Source organism: Pelophylax lessonae (genome assembly GCF_965119305.1).
Source record: "Pelophylax lessonae genome assembly, chromosome: 5".
In the NCBI taxonomy this organism is placed as follows: domain Eukaryota; kingdom Metazoa; phylum Chordata; class Amphibia; order Anura; family Ranidae; genus Pelophylax; species Pelophylax lessonae.
Genome location: NC_138772.1, coordinates 164,605,879 through 164,627,037, shown reverse-complemented (window position 1 = coordinate 164,627,037; position 21,159 = coordinate 164,605,879). Strand labels below are relative to the sequence as shown.

The window sequence follows — 21,159 nt, the reverse complement described above, 5'->3', positions numbered from 1 at the left end:
ACTTACTGGATTTACATAGACACACACACACACAACACACACTCTCTCACATCAATGCTTGCCTGCACATTTCTCCTCTCTTGATGGATACTCATGGATCTCTGCTGTCTCCTGTTATCTCCGCCCTCATCCAGCCTCCTCAAGCTCTGCAACTCTCCTTGGCTTTCTTATGACTCATACCTCCCTCCCTTGCTGGCAAGCTCTCACCAGAGTGAGAGAGAGAGAAAGAGCTGTGCATGATGTCATTAGCCTAGGCCAATTACCAGACAAGAAAGAGAAAGTAGGCTGTATAAGGTATTTACTGGCAGAAAAAAAAAATGGAAAGATGAAAAAAATGACAGAAGAGCCGCTTTAACATGTCTTTGACATACAGACATGTAAGCTCATTCTCCACACAGAGATATGAGGCCAAGTGCTTTCCGATATCTGGTGCAGAAAAAAACATACTGAGCTGAATTGCACTTTGTAATGCTAAAAAACTTTGTAAGTTGAATTAAAAATGACTGGATGTAAATTTGTGAGGGCTGGTACAGTGTTTTTCCTCTCTAGTGCTTCCATTGTGATTTCAAAACCTATGAGTGCAGACACACTGTGGAAGGCTTGAGAAGGGCAGATAGACTTTGTACACATTTATATGATACTGATATGTAAATCAGTTTGCAAAGTAGTTTGATATCAAGGGTAGTATGGGCACCTCCATTAAAGGTCTATAGAACCCCATTTCAGACTCCACATGACTACAAATTTCTGTAGCTGCCAGCAACAATGCAAATGGTCTATGTTGCTTTATTTTATGCGCATCTATACTTATAAGCTGAACTCTCTAAGTATGATTTTTATTGTTTACTTACATTGGTCCAGCTTGACCCAGTGTAAGTATATATATATATTGTATACCTGTGGGGAAGCTGACAATCACTATAGTAGTGTTATTACAATGATAGCTGTGATCTTCCAGGTCCAGTGCAAGCGGCTTTCCTGCTGTACACTGATTACTGCCAGTAGCTCCCCCAGCACTGCCACCATTTATGGAACACCTTGTATTTTGTTAAATGAAGGCATTCTCTGAATTTGTGAGGTGTCGATTATGCTGTGGCCTCTGAAATAGTTCAGATTAAAAGGTTAGTTCACCTATACTGATGTTTGCCCAAAACATCACCAAGCATTACAGATCATGGAGATCGTGATGATATGTCCCTTCTCACCAACTCCAATCAAAGAGCGTCCTGTAATCATTTGAAAAAAAAAATACAAAGCAATCTGTGAATGGGGCAGTGCTGAGCAAGTCACACTGTGGTCTGTGTGTACAGCCGTGGCCAAAGGTTTTGAGAATGACACAAATATACATTTTCACAAAGTCTGCTGCTTCAGTGTTTTTAGATCTTTTTGTCAGAGGTTACTATGGTATACTGAATTATAATTACAAGCATTTCATAGGTGTCAAAGGCTTTTACTGACAATCACATTAGGTTCACATAGACAATCTCTATGTGAACAAAAGGAACTCATAATACTTCCTGCTGACAAGGGTGGCGGAATCGTAGTCCTTGACAAACATGACTACTATGAGGAAATGAATAAAATCCTAAGTGATCAGAATACCTATATTCAAATACAAAATAATACCACTTCTACTTTTAAAGGTGCATTGGTAAAATTAGTGGAAAAGGGATATGAGAGGAATATTCTTAATCAAAAAGAGAAGTCATTTCTGGTCTCCACCACTCCCTGCATCCCTGTCATGTACTACTTACCTAAAGTGCACAAAAATCCGGTTCACCCACCTGGCCGCCCTATTGTTAGCGGCATTAATTCCATCACATCTAGGATTGGCAAATACATTGATTTTTATTTACAGCCTTTAGTAATTCAAACCCCTTCTTATATTAAGGACACTGGTGACGTCATTAATGTCCTTAGGAATACAAAATTAGAGGGTGAACATATTATGGTGACTGCAGATGTCACATCTATATACTTGTATCCCACACAAATTAGGTTTTAAAGCTGTTGATCATTTTTTGAAAACAGATACTTCCATTTCCTCTTCTCATCGGGATTTCATCCTAGATTTGCTGATGTTCGCTACAGGACGCAATTATTTCTGGTTTAACCAGCAGTTCTATTTGCAACAAAGGGGAGTGGCCATGGGGGCGAAATTCGCCCCCAGTTTGGCCAACCACTTCATGGCCAAATGGGAAGAGGATGTCGTCTATCCTCATAATGCACCCGAACTGGTTCTGTGGTTGCATTGTATAGACGACATCCTCTTCCTATGGAAGAGTGACTCATCATCTTTGGATGCTTTTATGGCCTTTTAAAATAATAACACAAGGGGTATTCATTTATCCTATGAGTTCAGTAAAAACACCATTCATTTCCTTGATTTAAACATTTTATTGGTTGATAATCAGTTTATCACCAGTACATTCTTTAAAGATACTGATCGCAACTCCTAATAGTTGCCACCATAGATCTTGGCTAAACGGAATATCCAAAAGCCAGTTTATTAGGCTTAGGAGGAATTGCACCCAGGATCAGTATTTCCTCCAACAAGCACAAATATTGAAGGGTAGATTTTTGACCAAGGGTTATAGCCCGGAAGTCCTTGAATCCACTATCACAGAGGTTTCACAAATGGATAGGATGCAATTATTAACTGGTTCTAATAATAACAAGAAGAGAGACCAGCCCAATTTTGTAAAATGGTCCTTCTTTACAGAATATTCCACTCAACATGGATCGATTTAAAAGATTTTTTCTAAATATTGGGACGTACTTAAAAACGATCCCATCTTGAATTCAGTCTTGCCTGCGCGGCCATCTGTCACCTTTAGGGGAGCCCCTGCACTTAGAGGGCAACTGGCCCCAAATATACCAGATGCACCGATTAAACCGAAAAAACATTTTTCTGATCTAACTGGCTTTTATCTTTGTCGGAGATGTAGGGTCTGTGATTTTAATTGTGACAAGAGGAGGAAGTTTTTATCCTTTCAATCTACAGTCACCAACAGCCTATATCAAATAAAATTTTTCGCTACATGTGTTACCACCCATGTAGTTTATTTATTGACGTGCCCATGCAAAAAACAATATGTAGGGCGTACCATTAGATCTTTTAATGTAAGAGTCAATGAACATATCACCAGTATTATTACAGGCAAAGACAAACATAATGTATCTAAACATTATTTATTGTTTCATCAAAAAACCCCCAGAGGTACTCTTTTTCAGATTATTGATCGGTATGTATCTCCGTGGAGGGGTGGTTCCAAAATACGAGGTGTCTCCTGGAGAGAAACTTACTGGATCTATACCTTAAAGTCCTATCATCCATACGGTCTAAATATCGAGTGGGACATAAATGCCTTCATCAATACAGCTTGATGTGTTCCCTCGTTTATTTATTCCTACTAGTTATAACTTTTTAGCGAACCTTTTAGCGTACTTTTATGTCATTTTTTCCTCCATGTATACAGATGTTTTTTAAATGAGTTTTAACTATGTGTCAAGGGGGGAAGGGGGAAGGGGGGAGGGTAAAAATGGTTAATGTTAAGTAACAAAGGCAATCGGCATGTTGTGTAAAACAAGGTTGTGGATAATGTAATAAAACAAATTCCGTAGACTATATTATACATAAAGCCGATTCGCCTAGGGTTACTAGCAATAAAAATGGATAGAAGGGGAAACAAGGTGGGACTTTAAATGAGGTGTATGAGAACGGTTGGCAACTGAAAGTACAATCACAGATATACAAAATATGAAAAGATTTATTTGACAAATCTCATCATAATACATAACATGTGGGTAAATGTATAATACAAAAATGTAGTATATAACGTTGGAAACAAGAACAATGTTGGACACTCCATGCAAGACTATAGGATGCACATTGGGAGGGAATGGGCAGTAATGGTAGTTGCCATGTATAGAACCAAATAATGGAAAATAAGAGGGATGCATGTAGAAAAGCTCGACGCGTTTCGTGGATTATTCCAACTCATCAGGAGCAAGTGCATCACAAAGCCCACTTGGTACAGTGGAACCATATGGGTAGGGTAAAATATTTGATAAAATAGTTTGATACAGGTATTTTGGTAAAAGTGTTGTGGACAGTTGTCCAGATGGGCAAGAAGTCTTTTTCGGGAGCTGTGGAGGCCTCGTCTGCGGCCAGAAGGCGCCCCAGATGGACATCCATGTGAGAAAGAAGCAATATGGCCGAAATTGATGCATGATGATATTGTCAACACAAAATCCCCATGGGTAACTAGGTAAATAAAGTAAGAGGTAGATGGTTACTAAAAAGTGGGAAATTTTAATGACAAAATAAGGTGGGAAAAAAAACGCCCAAAGTAAGAAAGAGGTTGGGCCCAAGATTGCCTCAGATAAGAGGGGTGCCAGAGAATGGTGCTGGTGCATTGAGAGTGAAAAAGGGTGAGAGTAGGAAAAGAAAACAGAAATTTGGGGTGAACTAAAAAACAGTGAAATAGGGCAGTGGTAGCCTTGGGAGTATGTGCTGGGTGCCTGAAGGAGAAAAATGAAGAGTGAAACCAAACCTGGAGGAGGTGGAGAATGTCCAAAAAGGGGTGTGCCAGAGACTGGCCACAGCGGGGTCCCCAGTGTCACATCCACGCTTAGTGAAGGGAGAGGGCAGCCGCATCGCGGGCAAGCAAGCTTTGTCCAGGATGACGGTGCTGCATAATCTCCCTTGTATTTGAGCGCGAGATGGACATCACGTGCCGTTAGCGTGGTGGCGCCAAATAGTGATGTCACACAAACGGCACGGAAGGCGTGACGCCGATGCACAACAGGGTGCCGCCCCAACACCCCACATCCACATAGGAACGATAGGGGAGGGGGGAGGCCCCCCGGAGTGCCTCGCAGCTCCCGAGTTAGACAACGGCCCCAGTGGAGAGTCTCCCTAAAAACAATGATAAGTCTAAACTTCCAACCAATGATCACCCTATGCATGGTATGGCAACAATAAATACATAGGTTCACTAGTAAATGCATATTGGAATATAACAATGGATTAATGAATACACTGGTAAAATGTAGGCTGGAGAAACCTACATTGATGGCCAAACTTAGAGCCATACACCTCCATCCCTATGAATATCAAAAAAAAAAAAAAAAAAATTGGGACTTTTCACGAGGCATTATACCATTGGTATACGTCTCCATCCCTAATGTATATGCGTCAAGGGGGGAAGGGGGAGGGTAAAAATGGTTAATGTTAAGTAACAAAGGCAATCGGCATGTTGGGTAAAACAAGGTTGTGGATAATGTAATAAAACAAACTCCGCAGACTATATTATACATAAAGCCGATTCGCCTAGGGTTACTAGCAATAAAAATGGATAGAAGGGGAAACAAGGTGGGACTTTAAATGAGGTGTATGAGAACGGTTGGCAACTGAAAGTACAATCACAGATATACAAAATATGAAAAGATTTATTTGACAAATCTCATCATAATACATAACATGTGGGTAAATGTATAATACAAACATGTAATATATAACGTTGGAAACAAGAACAATGTTGGACACTCCATGCAAGACTATAGGATGCACATTGGGAGGGAATGGGCAGTAATGGTAGTTGCCATGTATAGAACCAAATAATGGAAAATAAGAGGGATGCATGTAGAAAAGCTCGACGCGTTTCGTGGATTATTCCAACTCATTAGGAGCAAGTGCATCACCAAGCCCACTTGGTACAGTGGAACCATATGGGTAGGGTAAAATATTTGATAAAATAGTTTGATACAGGTATTTTGGTAAAAGTGTTGTGGACAGTTGTCCAGATGGGCAAGAAGTCTTTTTCGGGAGCTGTGGAGGCCTCGTCTGCGGCCAGAAGGCGCCCCAGATGGACATCCATGTGAGAAAGAAGCAATATGGCCGAAATTGATGCATGATGATATTGTCAACACAAAATCCCCATGGGTAACTAGGTAAATAAAGTAAGAGGTAGATGGTTACTAAAAATTGGGAAATTTTAATGACAAAATAAGGTGGGAAAAAAACACCCAACGTAAGAAAGAGGTTGGGCCCAAGATTGCCTCAGATAAGAGGGGTGCCAGAGAATGGTGCTGGTGCATAGAGAGTGAAAAAGGGTGAGAGTAGGAAAAGAAAACAGAAATTTGGGGTGAACTAAAAACCAGTGAAATAGGGCAGTGGTAGCCTTGGGAGTATGTGCTGGGTGCCTGAAGGAGAAAAATGAAGAGTGAAACCAAACCTGGAGGAGGTGGAGAATGTCCAAAAAGGGGTGTGCCAGAGACTGGCCACAGCGGGGTCCCCAGTATCACATCCACGCTTAGTGAAGGGAGAGGGCAGCCGCATCGCGGGCAAGCAAGCTTTGTCCAGGATGACGGTGCTGCATAATCTCCCTTGTATTTGAGCGCGAGATGGACATCACGTGCCGTTAGCGTGGTGGCGCCAAATAGTGATGTCACACGAACGGCAGCTCCCGAGTTAGACAACGGCCCCAGCGGAGAGTCTCCCTAAAAACAATGATAAGTCTAAACTTCCAACCAATGATCACCCTATGCATGGTATGGCAACAATAAATACATAGGTTCACTAGTAACCTATAAGTATTGGAATATAACAATGGATTAATGAATACACTGGTAAAATGTAGGCTGGAGAAACCTACATTGATGGCCAAACTTAGAGCCATACACCTCCATCCCTATGAATATCAAAAAGAAAAAACAAAAAACAAAAAAGTTGGGACTTTTCACGAGGCATTATACCATCGGTATACGTCTCCATCCCTAATGTATATGTGTCAAGGGGGGGAAGGGTAAAAATGGTTAATGTATTTTTTACCCTCCCCCCTTCCCCCTTCCCCCCTTGACACATATACATTAGGGATGGAGACTTATACCAATGGTATAATGCCTCGTGAAAAGTCCCAACTTTTTTGTTTTTTCTTTTTGAGTTTTAACTATGTTATTTTATCATGCTCTTTTAATTTGTATTGTATGGACTTTTAGATTTTTCTGTTATCTATCGTCCATTTTTAGTATTCATTTTACATGATATATCCTTTTAATTTGGCTGGTTCATGTCTAATAATGTATGTATTTTAATGTTATCATTGATCAATAAATTTTATCTAATTTTTTTATTCCCCCTATTTGGAAATCATCTGGGACTCTATTGGTGGTGTCCTCCATATTTGTCTGATGTGATTGTTGGTCCTTCCACGATCGCTTGTTATAACACCGCTGCTTCCTGTTTATTCCGGAAGTGCAGTTAGGGAGATACACCATGGAATTGAGTCTTGGAATGCACGTCATGCGTCATTTGCGTTCCACCGTCGTCACTTCCGGTTTGTCCCGGAAGTGACGTTACGCTATTGGCGGTCCACCATATCGAGGCTTGGTGCGCACGCCGGCGCCATTACATTCTGATGCGGCTCACGCCGGTCATTTCCTATAGGCGAAATAATTCATCCATAAACTATATATAGTGGGCAATTTCGAGGCTGTCATTATCTTTTGAGAAAGGCATCTATGCTGAAACGCGTTAAGAGGACTACAGTCAGCCCTGCTATATATCCCTGACATGCATTTTACCTGTGGATGTTTGTAAGTGTATCGGCTTTATCTTTTAATAAATTGATTATAGCAGAATTACACTATGTTTGTCCCCCCTCTGGTTTTTATCCATGTTGGAGCTGGGATCTGGTGTATCCATAATCATTGCTGATCTATATGGATTCAACCGAGGTCGGTTTATCCAGCTGGGACATCCATCAAATATTCCAACAAGCTTTTATGACCCATGTGCTATAAGGTATCTGGGTCCACTTTATCTGGTGAGCGCAATCCACTTATCTTTACTGGTGTTGGGATTTGCTGCACATTGAGATCACGTTTTCATATGTTGGATTCATTTTATCACATTACTCACTTGGGATTTGTTTTTTCCTGATGGACTTTTTTATTAATTTCCTTGTGGTTCCAGATTGGACATTTATACTCATATTTGTGTCATTTGTTTAATCACATTCATTGATATTAGCGCTGCACATTTTTCTGGTTTTTATAGTTTTTGGTCACTTTTTTGTCTAGTGATTGGTGCTAGCTGCTTTTTTCATTTTAACTGTTAGTGCAGTAATTTTACCTTCCTATTTATTGTTTACATTAGGTTTATGCAAAGCGTCAATATTTGAAGTGTTGATCATTCTTTTTCAAGACCTTTGAAATTCGCCCTGGCATGCTGTTAACCAATTTCTGGGCCAAATCCTGACTGATGGCAGCCCATTCTCCCATAATCAATGCTTGGAGTTTGTCAGAGTTTGTGTTTTTTTTTTGTTCACCTACCTTTTGAGGATTGACAAGTTCTCAGTGGGATTAAGGTCTGGGGAGTTTCCTGGCCTTAGACCCAATATTTTGATGGTTTGTTCCCCAAGCCACTTAGAAATCATGGCCAGGTGCTCCATCATGCCTGAAAAGGCATTGTTGTCACCAAACTGTTCTTGGATGGTTGGGAGAAGTTGCTCTTGGAGATGTTTTTGTACCATTCTTTATTCATGTCTATGTTCTTAGGTAAAATTGTGAGTGAGCTCACTCCCTTGGCTGAGAAGCAACCCCACACATGAATGGTCTCAGGATGCTTTACTGTTGGCATGACACAAAACTGATGGTTGCGCTCACCTTTTCTTCTCTGGACAAGGTTTTTTCCAGATGCCCCGAACAATTGGAAAGGTAATTCATCAGAGAAAACGACTTTACCCCAGTCCTAAGCAGTCCAATCCCTGTACCCTTTGCAGAATATAAGTCTGTCCGTGATGTTTTTCCTGGAGAAAAGAAGCTTATTTGCTGCCCTTCTTGACACCAGGCCATTCTCCAAAAGGCTTTGACTCACTGTGCGTACAGATGCACACAAACCTGCCTGCTGCCATTCCTGAGCAAACCCTGCACTGGTGGTGCCCCGATCCCACAGCTGAATCAACTATAGGAGACAGTCCTGGCACTTGCTGGACTTTTTTGGGCGCCCTGATGCCTTCTTCACAAATGCAATGGAAATGTTTTTTATGGGATTAAGTTCATTTAATTATTGAATTAATTTATTTAAAGTCAAAGAGGGACTTTGCAATTAATTGCAATTCATCTCATTACTCTTCATAACATTCTGGAGTATATGCAAATTGCCATAAAAAAAACTGAGGCAGCAGACTGTGAAAATGAATATTGGTGTCATTCTCAAAACTTTTGGCTGTAGAGGGAAAGCCCTCAGGTATACGATATTAATAACTACTGTACAGGTCGTAGAGGGTGGGTCCTTGAAGGACGCTATATTTCCCCTCTGTTTGGGCTCTGGGCCCTTTAAGGGAGCAAAAGGGGTTAACTCATTGATCAGAGGAAGTGGGTTTAAAAAGGGCAGGAAGTTGTAGATTGGGTGTGGTGGAGCATAGAGGAGACTGTGGATGGTGAATGTGGACTTTTGTACAGCCGAGAAGGTGCATGTCATTGTGCTGACTGGGAACCTATTGCCAGGGGAAGCTACCCTCTTCAAAAGTTGGGACTGTTTGACTGCAAAAGCAGCTCTGAACTCTTCAAGTCGGTGAGACTGTCTTTTCCTTGTTGTGTTTCTTTTGCTGCTATGAAGCCTGTTTAAGTTAATAAACATTTCTTTGGTTGCAACGCCTGTGTCCTGCGATCCAGCTGATCCCCCAAACGTTACAAGTGGTGCTCGGATGCGGGCAGGACTGAGTAACAGGCCCATTGCATTGGACTGAAACTGACATTTAAAGGGACAGTACACTTGACTTATGTCCTGGGTTAAAGCCGCACTAAAAGCTGAAACAATGGAGGAGCTAATTAAACAGTTATCCCTGGCTAATATGCAAGCGCAAACTCGTCATGAGGAAGCTAATCAGCGCTTAGCAACCCAGCTGGAGGTACAACAAGCTCACCGCAAAGAGGCTCTGGCTCAGCAACAAGAAAGTACTCACCTGTTGGTAATCCAGCTGGCAGCCCAGCAAGGAGCTATACAGACTCAGGTGAAGGCCTTACAAGAGGTAGTACAGCACCTTTCCCAGAGTCATGAACAGGCAGCGGTTACCCCTAGCAACCAGGTGACGGTGAGGGCCAGTCATTTTCTGCAGAAGTTGTCTCTGAGTGATGATGTAGAGGCATTTCTTGCTACGTTTGAGAGGACGGCAGAGAGAGAAGGGTGGCCCCAGGACCAGTGGGCCGGTCTCATTGCTCCTTTCCTCACCGGAGATCCTCAAAAGGCCTACTTTGATCTACCACCTGAAGAAGCGAAAGTATATGAACGATTAAAGGCAGAAATTTTGGCTCGTCTGGGGGTAACTACGGCTGTTCGGGCCCAACGAGTGCACCAGTGGAAATATTGTCCAGACCGGCCACCAAGGTCCCAAATGCATGACCTAGTGCAACTGGTAAAAAAATGGCTGCAGCCCGAGGTGTTGTCTGGCCTCCAAATTGTGGAACGAGTTGTGTTGGACCGATACCTGAGGTCCCTGCCAGACGACCTTCAACGATGGGTCAGCCATGGAGACCCCACAACAGTGAACCACCTTGTTGAGATGGTGGAACGATATACGGTAGTGGAGGATCTTCTTGGCCCTACCAAGCGCCAAGGCCCCAGCACGTCTCGGCCGGTTCGGCCAACTGCAGCCGCTCGGATGGGAATCCCACGGAACCCTGGAGCACCAATTCCACAAGGCCAGGAGTCACTCCTTGTGCCTCCTCAGAGGCCTGTTCCTGCTCGGAAAGTGGGGGATATACAATGTTGGCGGTGTCATTCCTGGGGCCATACCCGGGCACACTGCCCACTGCAAGAAGAGCCCATGGAATGCGGGGTCCTCCAAAAGGGGTCTTTTTATGCCCATAAAGTATGCACAACACATCTGGATCTTGGTGAGGGGAAGTTCGAGTGTGAAGTTCGAGTTGACCACCTTCCTGCCAGGGCTTTGTTGGACTCAGGAAGCATGGTGACCCTGGTTCATCCTAGAGTTATTGGGAGAATCGGCCCAGTAAGCAAAACTTTACGGGTCGTGTGCATTCACGGAGACACTAGAGAGTACCCTCTCATCTTGGTGTCCATCTCCACGGCATGTGGCACTGGTACTCAAGAGGTGGGGGTGGTGGAAAACTTAGTGCATGATGTGATCATAGGACGAGACTGTCCGTTGTTTGCAAAACTGTGGGAACAAGGACAACCACATGAATGGCCCAGAGACTGGGGAGAAACGTCCTCTGTTCCTGCTGTTGAGGAAAGTAATCCTGAACTGCCAAATTTTGTGAAGGTTGAACTGGATAAAAGTAATGTTGAAACTGTTGAGGATGCCAAAATACATGGTCCACAGACCAACCTGAATACTGAGGGGGGGGAACCTTCTCCTCTTCAGGTGATGCTGGGGGAAGAGGAGGAGGAAGTGGCCTCTACCCCTGCTCTACCAGATTTGGGTGTTACCCAGGGGGCATTTGGTACTGCTCAGATGCAGGACCCCACTTTGGCCCGGGCACGGGAACAGGTTGTGGTAGTAAATGGGGTTCCACAAGAGCCAGGGGCAAATGAGCGATGGCCACACTTTGCAGTATGCAATGAATTTCTTTATCGGGTTAACCAAATAAGAGGAAATGTGGTAGACCAATTATTGGTACCCGAACAATATAGACGGAAGGTTCTTGACCTGGCCCATAACGATGTTTTAGGGGGACACCTAGGAGTGGAGAAGACAGAAGCACGAATCACCGACCGGTTTTACTGGCCAGGTCTGAAAGCGGAGGTAAAGAAATACTGTGCCTCCTGTCCCACCTGTCAGTTAACCGCTCCGGTGACTCATTTCCGTAGCCCTTTGGTCCCTCTGCCTATAATTGAGGTCCCATTTGAAAGGATAGCGATGGATATAGTGGGTCCATTGGTAAAGTCTGCTCGAGGTCACTCCTATATACTGGTGATCCTTGACTATGCCACCAGATATCCAGAGGCGCTACCCCTGCGGAATACCTCCTCTAAGACTATTGCTCGGGAGTTATTCCAATTGTTCACACGAACTGGATTTCCTAAGGAAATCCTCACGGACCAGGGCACTCCGTTTATGTCGAGGGTTATGGCCGATATGTGCAAGCTGTTTCAGATTAAACAGCTGCGCACATCAGTATACCATCCCCAAACAGACGGCTTGGTAGAGCGCTTTAATAAGACTCTGAAGTCAATGCTCAAGAGAGTGGTACAAAGAGATGGGAAAGACTGGGACTGCCTGTTACCAGCTCTCCTATTTGCTATTCGGGAAGTGCCTCAGGCCTCCACGGGGTTTTCACCCTTTGAGTTGGTGTATGGGCGGAGACCTCGTGGATTGCTTGATTTTGTTAAAGAGGAATGGAAAAGTGAACCTATTCAGCATAAGAGTGTTCTTGAATATGTCTCCCAAATGCAGGAAAGGATCATGAGTGTGATGCCCCTGGTCAAGGAACATTTGCAAACAGCCCAGGAGGCTCAACGGAGGGTATATAATAGGGCCGCTAAAATAAGGCACTTCCAAGTGGGGGATCGAGTGGCGATACTGATTCCCACTGTGGAAAGTAAGTTCTTGGCCAGATGGCAAGGTCCCTTTTGAAATTGTGGAAAAAATAGGAGAGGTAAATTATAGAGTCCACCAACCAGGCAAGAGTAAGCCGTATCAAATATATCACGTAAACTTGTTAAAGCCCTGGATGGACAGGGAACCGGTGACCTCACTGGCTGGTGTAAGACTTGAACCTCAGGTTGGTGTGGAGAGTGTCCAAGTAGCAAATACACTGTCTAAAATCCAAAGTCAGCAAGCAAAGGAGTTCTTGCAGAGAAATAAAGAAAAATTTTCAGACTTGCCAGGTCTTACTACGGTTATCGAGCATGATGTTATCACGGAACCAGGGGTCAAAGTTTGTGTCCGGCCGTACCGTATCCCGGAAGCTCAGAGAAAGGCCATTTCAGAGGAAGTAAAGAAGATGTTAGACCTGGATGTTATTGAAGAATCGCAGAGTGAGTGGTCAAGCCCAATCGTGTTGGTACCAAAGCCCAATGGGACTCTGCGGTTCTGCAATGATTTCCGTAAACTTAATGAAGTTTCAAAGTTTGATGCCTACCCTATGCCCCGGGTGGATGAGCTTATCGAGAGACTAGGCCCAGCCAGGTATATCACCACCTTAGACCTTACTAAGGGGTATTGGCAAATCCCCCTGACTAAGGCTGCCAGAGAGAAAACTGCTTTTTCTACCCCAGAGGGGAGTTTTCAGTACAAAAGAATGCCTTTTGGACTACAAACTGCTCCAGCCACCTTCCAGCGAGCAATGGATAGGATTTTACGACCTCACCGAGAGTATGCCTCCGTATATTTGGATGACATAGTCATTTTTAGCAGAGACTGGGAATCACACTTGCCTAAAGTCCAGGCAGTGCTAGACTCCCTTTCGAAGGAGGGGTTCACAGTGAATCCAGAAAAATGTGCGTTGGGAATGGAGGAGGTGAAATACCTGGGGTATATCGTAGGTAGAGGGCTGGTAAAACCTCAGGTCAACAAGGTAGAGGCGATACAGAACTGGCCCCGCCCCCTAACAAAGAAGCAGGTACGTGCATTCCTGGGCATAGTGGGATACTACAGGAGGTTTGTACCCAACTTTGCCACATTGGCAGCTCCACTGACCGATCTGACTAAGGGTCGGAAGTCGGTCATGATTGAGTGGAATGCAGACGCTGAAAGGGCTTTTTTGGAGCTTAAGTCAGCACTGTGCCAACACCCTGTCCTGATAGCGCCAAACTTTTCAAGAGAATTCATTGTCCAGACTGACGCTTCAGATACAGGGTTAGGAGCAGTCCTGTCACAGGTTGTTCAGGGTGAGGAGCACCCGGTAGTCTTCCTCAGTAGGAAGCTGACACCAGCGGAGAAAAACTATGCGATAGTTGAGCGAGAGTGTTTAGCCATTAAGTGGGCCTTTAGAATCCCTCAGGTATTATCTCTTGGGGAGGAAATTTAGGCTGATTTCGGACCATGCTCCTTTAACATGGATGAGACAAAGTAAAGGGACTAATGCCAGGATTACCCTTTGGTTCCTGGCACTCCAGGAATTTAAATTTGTAGTGGAGCACAGGCCCGGGAGACAGCATCAAAATGCAGATGCCCTCTCTCGAGCCCATTGTCTTAGCTCCACTGTTGCCTCCACCTCCTTGGCGTTGGGGCAGAGGGGGGGGGGGGATATGTACAGGTCGTAGAGGGTGGGTCCTTGAAGGACGCTATATTTCCCCTCTGTTTGGGCTCTGGGCCCTTTAAGGGAGCAAAAGGGGTTAACTCATTGATCAGAGGAAGTGGGTTTAAGAAGGACAGGAAGTTGTAGATTGGGTGTGGTGGAGCATAGAGGAGACTGTGGATGGTGAATGTGGACTTTTGTACAGCCGAGAAGGTGCATGTCAGTGTGCTGACTGGGAACCAATTGCCAGGGGAAGCTACCCTCTTCAAAAGTTGGGACTGTTTGACTGCAAAAGCAGCTCTGAACTCTTCAAGTCGGTGAGACTGTCTTTTCCTTGTTGTGTTTCTTTTGCTGCTATGAAGCCTGTTTAAGTTAATAAACATTTCTTTGGTTGCAACGCCTGTGTCCTGCGATCCAGCTGATCCCCCAAACATTACACTACATTGATCTAAGCTGGACCAATGTAAGTATGCAATAAAGATCATACCAGCAGTTTGTTTTTAACATTTACTGTAACAGGGATATAGAAGTAAAAGAATGGGCAAATAACCCTTTGTTTAACCACAGCATGGTTCATTAGTTGAAAACAAGGATACCCAATATGTATTTAACCTGTTGCTATGTTAGTTAGTAAATAGATTGTCGTATTGTCAATCTGTGTGTACAAGGTTGCAGGTGTGTTCAGTTTTTATAAGTTAACCTTTCTTTAAAAAAAATAATCCTGCATTTATTTTTGGTTTTAATTCTTTCTAAAAATTGATAGAGGAGTGAAAACATGTTGACATTATTTTGACAAACTGGCCATTAAGGAACTGCCATGAAATGATAAAACGACCTTCCAGCTTGTAGAAAAAGTGGTGCTCTTTGCTCTTTTTCATACATTTTCTTTTTTTTAAGCTTGTTTACAAAGCTCTGTAGCTCAAGCATGTAAAACTTTAGTTTAACTACATATCTCTAGCCAACATAACAGATAAATTAGGGAATTCCTAACACACTGGTCTGTTTTTTTTTTTTTTTCGTGTCTGTATCATGCTGGGAAAAGTTGTTTCACTTCCTAGTTCCTAGTTACATCTTAGTAAGTGAGAGGATACCTAATCGCAAGGAAAATCTCCTCTTAGACAGGTGTCACTGGAACAGGTGACCTGTATGAAGATTTTCATCTTCCTTCCTGTTTTGTAGACAATAGCCACCAGGGCAAATAAAGGTACATCTGCCCAGCAAGGACTTAGACAACAATAAAAACCGGGCAGTAGTTCTAAATATTCTATACTCTAGCCAAAAAAAAAAAAAAAAAAATGTTTGACTTGAAATCACTTTAGACCTTTTTCTATCAGAGCCTTTTTTTGTACCTATGTAAAACAAACCTTTTAAGTCTAACGTTTGCTTAAAATTGCCTAACATAAATATATTTTCTGAGACCTTGGAGAATAAAAAAGTTGGAAGTTACAATTTTTTATGTGAAATGATGTTAGCAATGGTTTTCAAAGCCATAATTTCAGGGGTAAATAATCACGTTAATTTTAGTGCGCAGAAACCCAATATATTACTCAATTTGTTTGTAAAGTATAAGATGGGATTGCAGCATGTAGATTGATACCGAGCATGTGAAGCCTTATTACACTCATGAATTAGCAACAAATTTTGGTACCCCAAATTTTCCATTGGCAATGCTGCAAGGCCTCATGCACACATGCTTATTAGGAAAATGCTGCATTTTTTTCTGATGGAATTTGTTAGAAAAAACACTTCTAATGTTACAATATATATGCACCTTTACGCTTGCATTTTCTCTGCTCAAAAACTCTTCTCAGAACATGCCTTTTGGTGTTTTTTTTCTGCCTATAAATGCTCCTCTTCAAAAAAGGCTGTAAATTTCTATATGTGCATGGCTGAATGCCTTTATATGTGCAAATACCCCGCTGATTCAAATTGTGTCTACAGCTGCTCGCACTTGAATTGACAAAACATTGCAATAAACATATATAGTAAAAAGTGCAGCGTTAAAACAAATATATCAACATGAAAATCTCAAAATGTAAATATCTAATAAGACATAAAAGTGCAAAGGTGCCAATATTGAATGATAGTGACAATAAAGTCCATATAATAATGATAGAGCCCACAAAAATATGAAATAAAAAGTAAAAAAGAAATAGAGATTCTGGAGCAGACACTGTGATATAAGCTGATAATGCCACCATCAGTGCTTCAATCACCACTATGTGACCATCCACCTTTCTGTAAGAATTTACTGCTTACAAAAGAGTGTGGACTCCGATACCATTAGCACTGAGTTAACCACATTCGGATATACCCAAGGATGGTGCTTGAAGGCAGCTCTGTAAGTTTCCCAACGTAATTCCACGATAGGACCAGCACTCACGGGAGTAGTATCGTACAATATACAATGCATACAATATCGTACAATGCATATGAACGTATGCCTTTATAAGCTGCATTTTTTAAGCTATGTGTGTATATAGCCTTAAAGCCTCATAAGTTTAGAGTTAACCATAAATAACGGCCTTAGAATTGTTGATCTCACTCTGACATGCACGATGATGCCTAGCACATGTATCATAATCAACTATTTCATGCATTGGTGCCCCCTACTCAAGCATTTACATTTACATGTGCACATGGGGCAGGGGAGGGCTTTACATGTTTCGAGTGTTTAGGTGCTTAAGTGTAACGTTTTATTTTTTTGACTTTTTTTCAGTTAACTGACAAACCCCCTAATGCTAGAATTTTGCTTTGGCAGGGTCTCTTTAAGCTAAGGTTTCCCTGATGCTTGACTGAAGCTAAATATTGTTTTTGTTTTCAAAATTGTCGCTCTTTTGTTGTTTATAGCGCAAAAAAATAAAAATCACACAGGTTAAAATACCACCAAAAGAAAGCTATATTTGTGGGGGAAAAAAGGGGCGTTAATTTTACTTGGGTACAGCGTCGTGCGACTGCGTAATTGTCCATTAAATAACGCAGTGCCGAATCGCAAAATAGGGCCTGGTCGTTAAGGGGGCAAATCCTGCCGGTCTTAAAGTGGTTAATAGCGGTGTCCCCAGGTTAATCTACAGTTATCTATATTTGATACAATTACACAAATACTGAGGCGCAAAATAAAAATGGTAAAATAGTTTTCAATACATTGATAACTGAAAAAATGGCTCAGTAAAAATACTCCAAACTTTCCCTCTAAAATATAGCATTTTATTGGATAGTGTAGGCTTCTTCCAGGCGTCAGTGCGTTTATAGCTGACAGCAGTTTGATGCGGGCCAGGAACTCCCTGTATACTTACCCTCATTTGACAGTTGATTGATTAAATACTGTTATGAGCTTTCTGGAATCTTAGAAGCTCAAGAGGTGACAGAGATTAATGTGATGTTTGGTGAGATGTTTTCATCTATTTGAAATTAAAGTTGTACTTAAAAAACATTAAGAAACTTAAAGAAACTTTTTTTTTTTAAATTGAGGCACATAAGTTTCTGTTTTATTGAAGATGATGTTAAAGTGGATGTCAACTTTAATTGGGTGACATTTGCTTTGTTCCGTGCACTGTATATCATATACAATTGCCTTTTTTTCTTTAGAAAATGCATGTTTCACTTTTTTTCATTCTTCTCTTCATCTCTGTATTGCTGATCTCCTCTAGATCTTTCAGCCCCTTCATGACTAAGTGCACTTGTTCCAGCAGAAGCTGAATTTTGTGCCAAGGGTGGGTGACAAGGGGACCGTGCAAAGGCACAACTAGCAGATGAGGACAAGACGTTATCATTCCTATAACAGAATGGGCATGAACAATTACCTTCATTGCAGGTTAACCAGGAATTATTTTAATGAAAGCAATAATATTGAAAATTACTTTTGAAATGGCATGAACATGCTAAAGATTACTATGCTGATCAGCTGGGGGAATCAGTCAAAGCTGTAGGGGGTCCAAGAGATAGACAGTACATAGAAAGATTTTTTACTAAGCAGAGTGTTGTTCTAGCAGCAAATGCTTGCGTTTATGACCAGGGTCATTTTAAAATGGACCCCCTCCCAAACCTAAAACTTTTCAGTTCATGCAATTTTGCATGCCTACCTAAAAACATGTTAAACTTTATGTTAAATTCTTATAAAATTACATTTTTGTTATTTTAACTTCCTGGCTCCTTAAGGCACAGGTGATGTAGCCTCGGCCGCAGAGGTGCCTCCTGGGAGAGCCACGTCATCAGTGCCTTGCAAGAAGATCTTGTGGTAATAGAAGAATAATCTTGTAATATACAAGCTGAGGAGAGGTTTGTGATTGTTTATTAACCACTTAAGCCCCGGAAGATTTTACCCCCTTCCTGACCAGGGCCTATTTTGCCATTCTGCACTGCGTGACTTTAACGGACAATTGCGCGGTCGTGCGACGCTGTACCTAAACGAATTTGACGTCCTTTTTTTCCCACAAACAGAGCTATCTTTTCTTAGTACTTGATCACCTGTGCGATTTTTTGATCATGCGCTATAAACAAAAAAAAGCGTCAATTTTACAAAATTAACAATATTTTTCACATTTTTTTTATATGAAATTCCCCCCCAAAAAATGTAAAAATCAAAATTTTTTAACATTTTCGGCCAATTTGTTTTATGCTACATATGTTTGGAAAAAAAAAATCGCAAAAAGCGTATTTTCATTGGTTTGCGCAAAAGTTATCGTGTTTACTAACAAAGGGAAAGATTTTTGTCATTTTTTTTAACGCGTAATGGCGGCGATCTGGGATTTTTTTGCGGTACTGCGACATTGCGGCGGACAGATTGGACCCTTGACTGACATTTTTGACACTTTTGGGGTTACCAGTGACATTACTACAGTAATCAGTGTTATAAATATGCACTGTTACTGTAAAATTACACTGGCAGTGAAGGGGTTAACTTTTTTGAGAGGGAGGGGCGTGACTCTAACTGTGATTGGCTGTGGCTTGAGGTGTAGGAACAGTGATCAACGGTCCTACATAGTAGAACCGTATGATCACTATTTCTACACAGGGGAGAATGACAGGCGGCTTGTTTACATCAGCCACCAGCCTTTCTCCCTCTCCACTGATGATCGCGAGTGACCGGTGGACGATCGGGTCCGCCGGTCACACGCGCGGGGGGGGGGGGGGTCCGTGACCGCGCTGGAGCGCACCTCCGGCGGCGCGCGCTAGCTCCAGAGACCCTCACAGGCTAGCGACGTAGTACTACGTTGCTTTGCCTGTGAGGGGCTGACCGCCGCAGTAAATAGTCGTGCGGTGGTCGGCAAGCGGTTAAAGGGTTAGTTCACCTCTACTAAAACAAAACTGCCCATGGAAGTAAGAATCACCTGTAAAGGTAGAAACCAACTGAGTAGCTTTAGTCAAAGTTGAAGAATGTCCTTGCTATGGATGTAGGTTATTTATGTACCTTCTGCAGCTTCACTGAACAATTCCTAGAGAAGGGATCATTACTGCTCACCTCACTTTCACAGGAGCGAGTGCTTTCTCTGAATGGGCAGCACAGGGATTAACTGGTTAGCAGCCCCCCCCCCCCCCCCCCCCAGCAGCACTAGAGTCTTCGGTTCCAAGCACGGCACTAGCTACACAAAGTTTGCATGTTCTCCCTGTACCTGGGTGAGTTTCCTCTGGGTACCTCAGTTTCCTCTGACACAAAAAAGACATGCTGGTAGGTTAACTGGTTCCTGTCTAAAGGGGCCCAAATATGTGTATATATGTATTTGAGTTAGGAACCTTAAGGAAGGAAGCTTAAGACTGTAAGCTTCTTGAGGGTGGGGACTGATGTGAAGGTACAATATATATGTAAAGCGCTGCAAAAATTGAGGCTACCTGTAATAAATCAACCACCCTCTCATGTGTGTTCTTTACTGTATTGCAATACCTTTGAGCTTTTGAGCTTGTTATTGCTGTGATGGATGAGATATTGTACCATGCGTGTTAGGGTTTAAGGTCCTGCTCCCGTGATGGTGGGGTTGAGCAGTAACAAATTATAGCATCTTAGCAACAAGGCAGGGGAGATGCAGACTTACTCAGCCAGGAAGGGCTGCACAGTTTTTCTTTATCTACAGGCACCCATTTACCTACATAGGCAGTTCTTTGGTAAAAGTGTTCTAACCCTTTAATAAACTTCTCAAAATAAAATGATAAAATCAGACAGAAAGTCATCAGTGATCTGGCTTAGGATAGAAGGAGAAGTGAGCAGCTGATGACGTTATTTTTAAAAATGGTGGTGTTGGCTGCCAAGGGGGGAGGATGGACCATGATGGCTGTACATACATAAAAGAAGTCTGGTAGTTATATTGAAGTTTATTGCTCTTCACGTAAAGATTGCATTGCTGTTGATCATTACTTTTTAGGAAGGTGGAGTCCACTTTAAAGGAAAACCTGCCTTCTGTGTTATGAGAAGCAAGCTGTAGTTTTGTTTTCCCTAATCTCCCAGTATGCTTTATGATGGTAGCCCATAGGTCTGACCTTGCCCACTTTGGATGTTTTCCTTCTGATGAATGAAAGAGAAATTAGCTTTTTCATTGATGGACACAACTCTTCATTTTCTTGACCGTAGGGTTATACTGCACCCTACAGGAGTAGGACACTAGGCTGGTTTCCGAGTTAAACATCTCCCGGGGGGCGCATATGAACTGGCTTCACAGGAGTCACAGCATTTCCTGCTGGCCGACAGCACTTACATTACGATGGAGCGGTGCCCTGTCCGGAGCGATGCCCACCCTGTTCCTGGTGTGGTAAGGAGCTGTCCTCCCCTACCCCTGGAGGGTTTTGGGATGGACTAAGGCCCCTCCCTGGGATGGTCGGACCCCCGGGTTTCCATCCGACCCAGCCCATCTAAAATTTCAGTCAATGTGGTTCTTTGGGCCCCACACCTCCCTCCCCTCCCTAGGTGAGGTCATTAGCTAGCTGTTGCCACATGCTCTTAAGGGGGACAGGTTGACG

At 42.7% G+C, this 21,159-nt stretch overlaps 1 protein-coding gene across 2 annotated transcripts in view; it reads left to right on the top strand.

The window, feature by feature from the left end:
- Positions 1 to 21,159, top strand: part of OSBPL10 (oxysterol binding protein like 10) — a 745,381-nt gene that overhangs the window by 215,445 nt on the left and 508,777 nt on the right. The window lies entirely within an intron of this gene.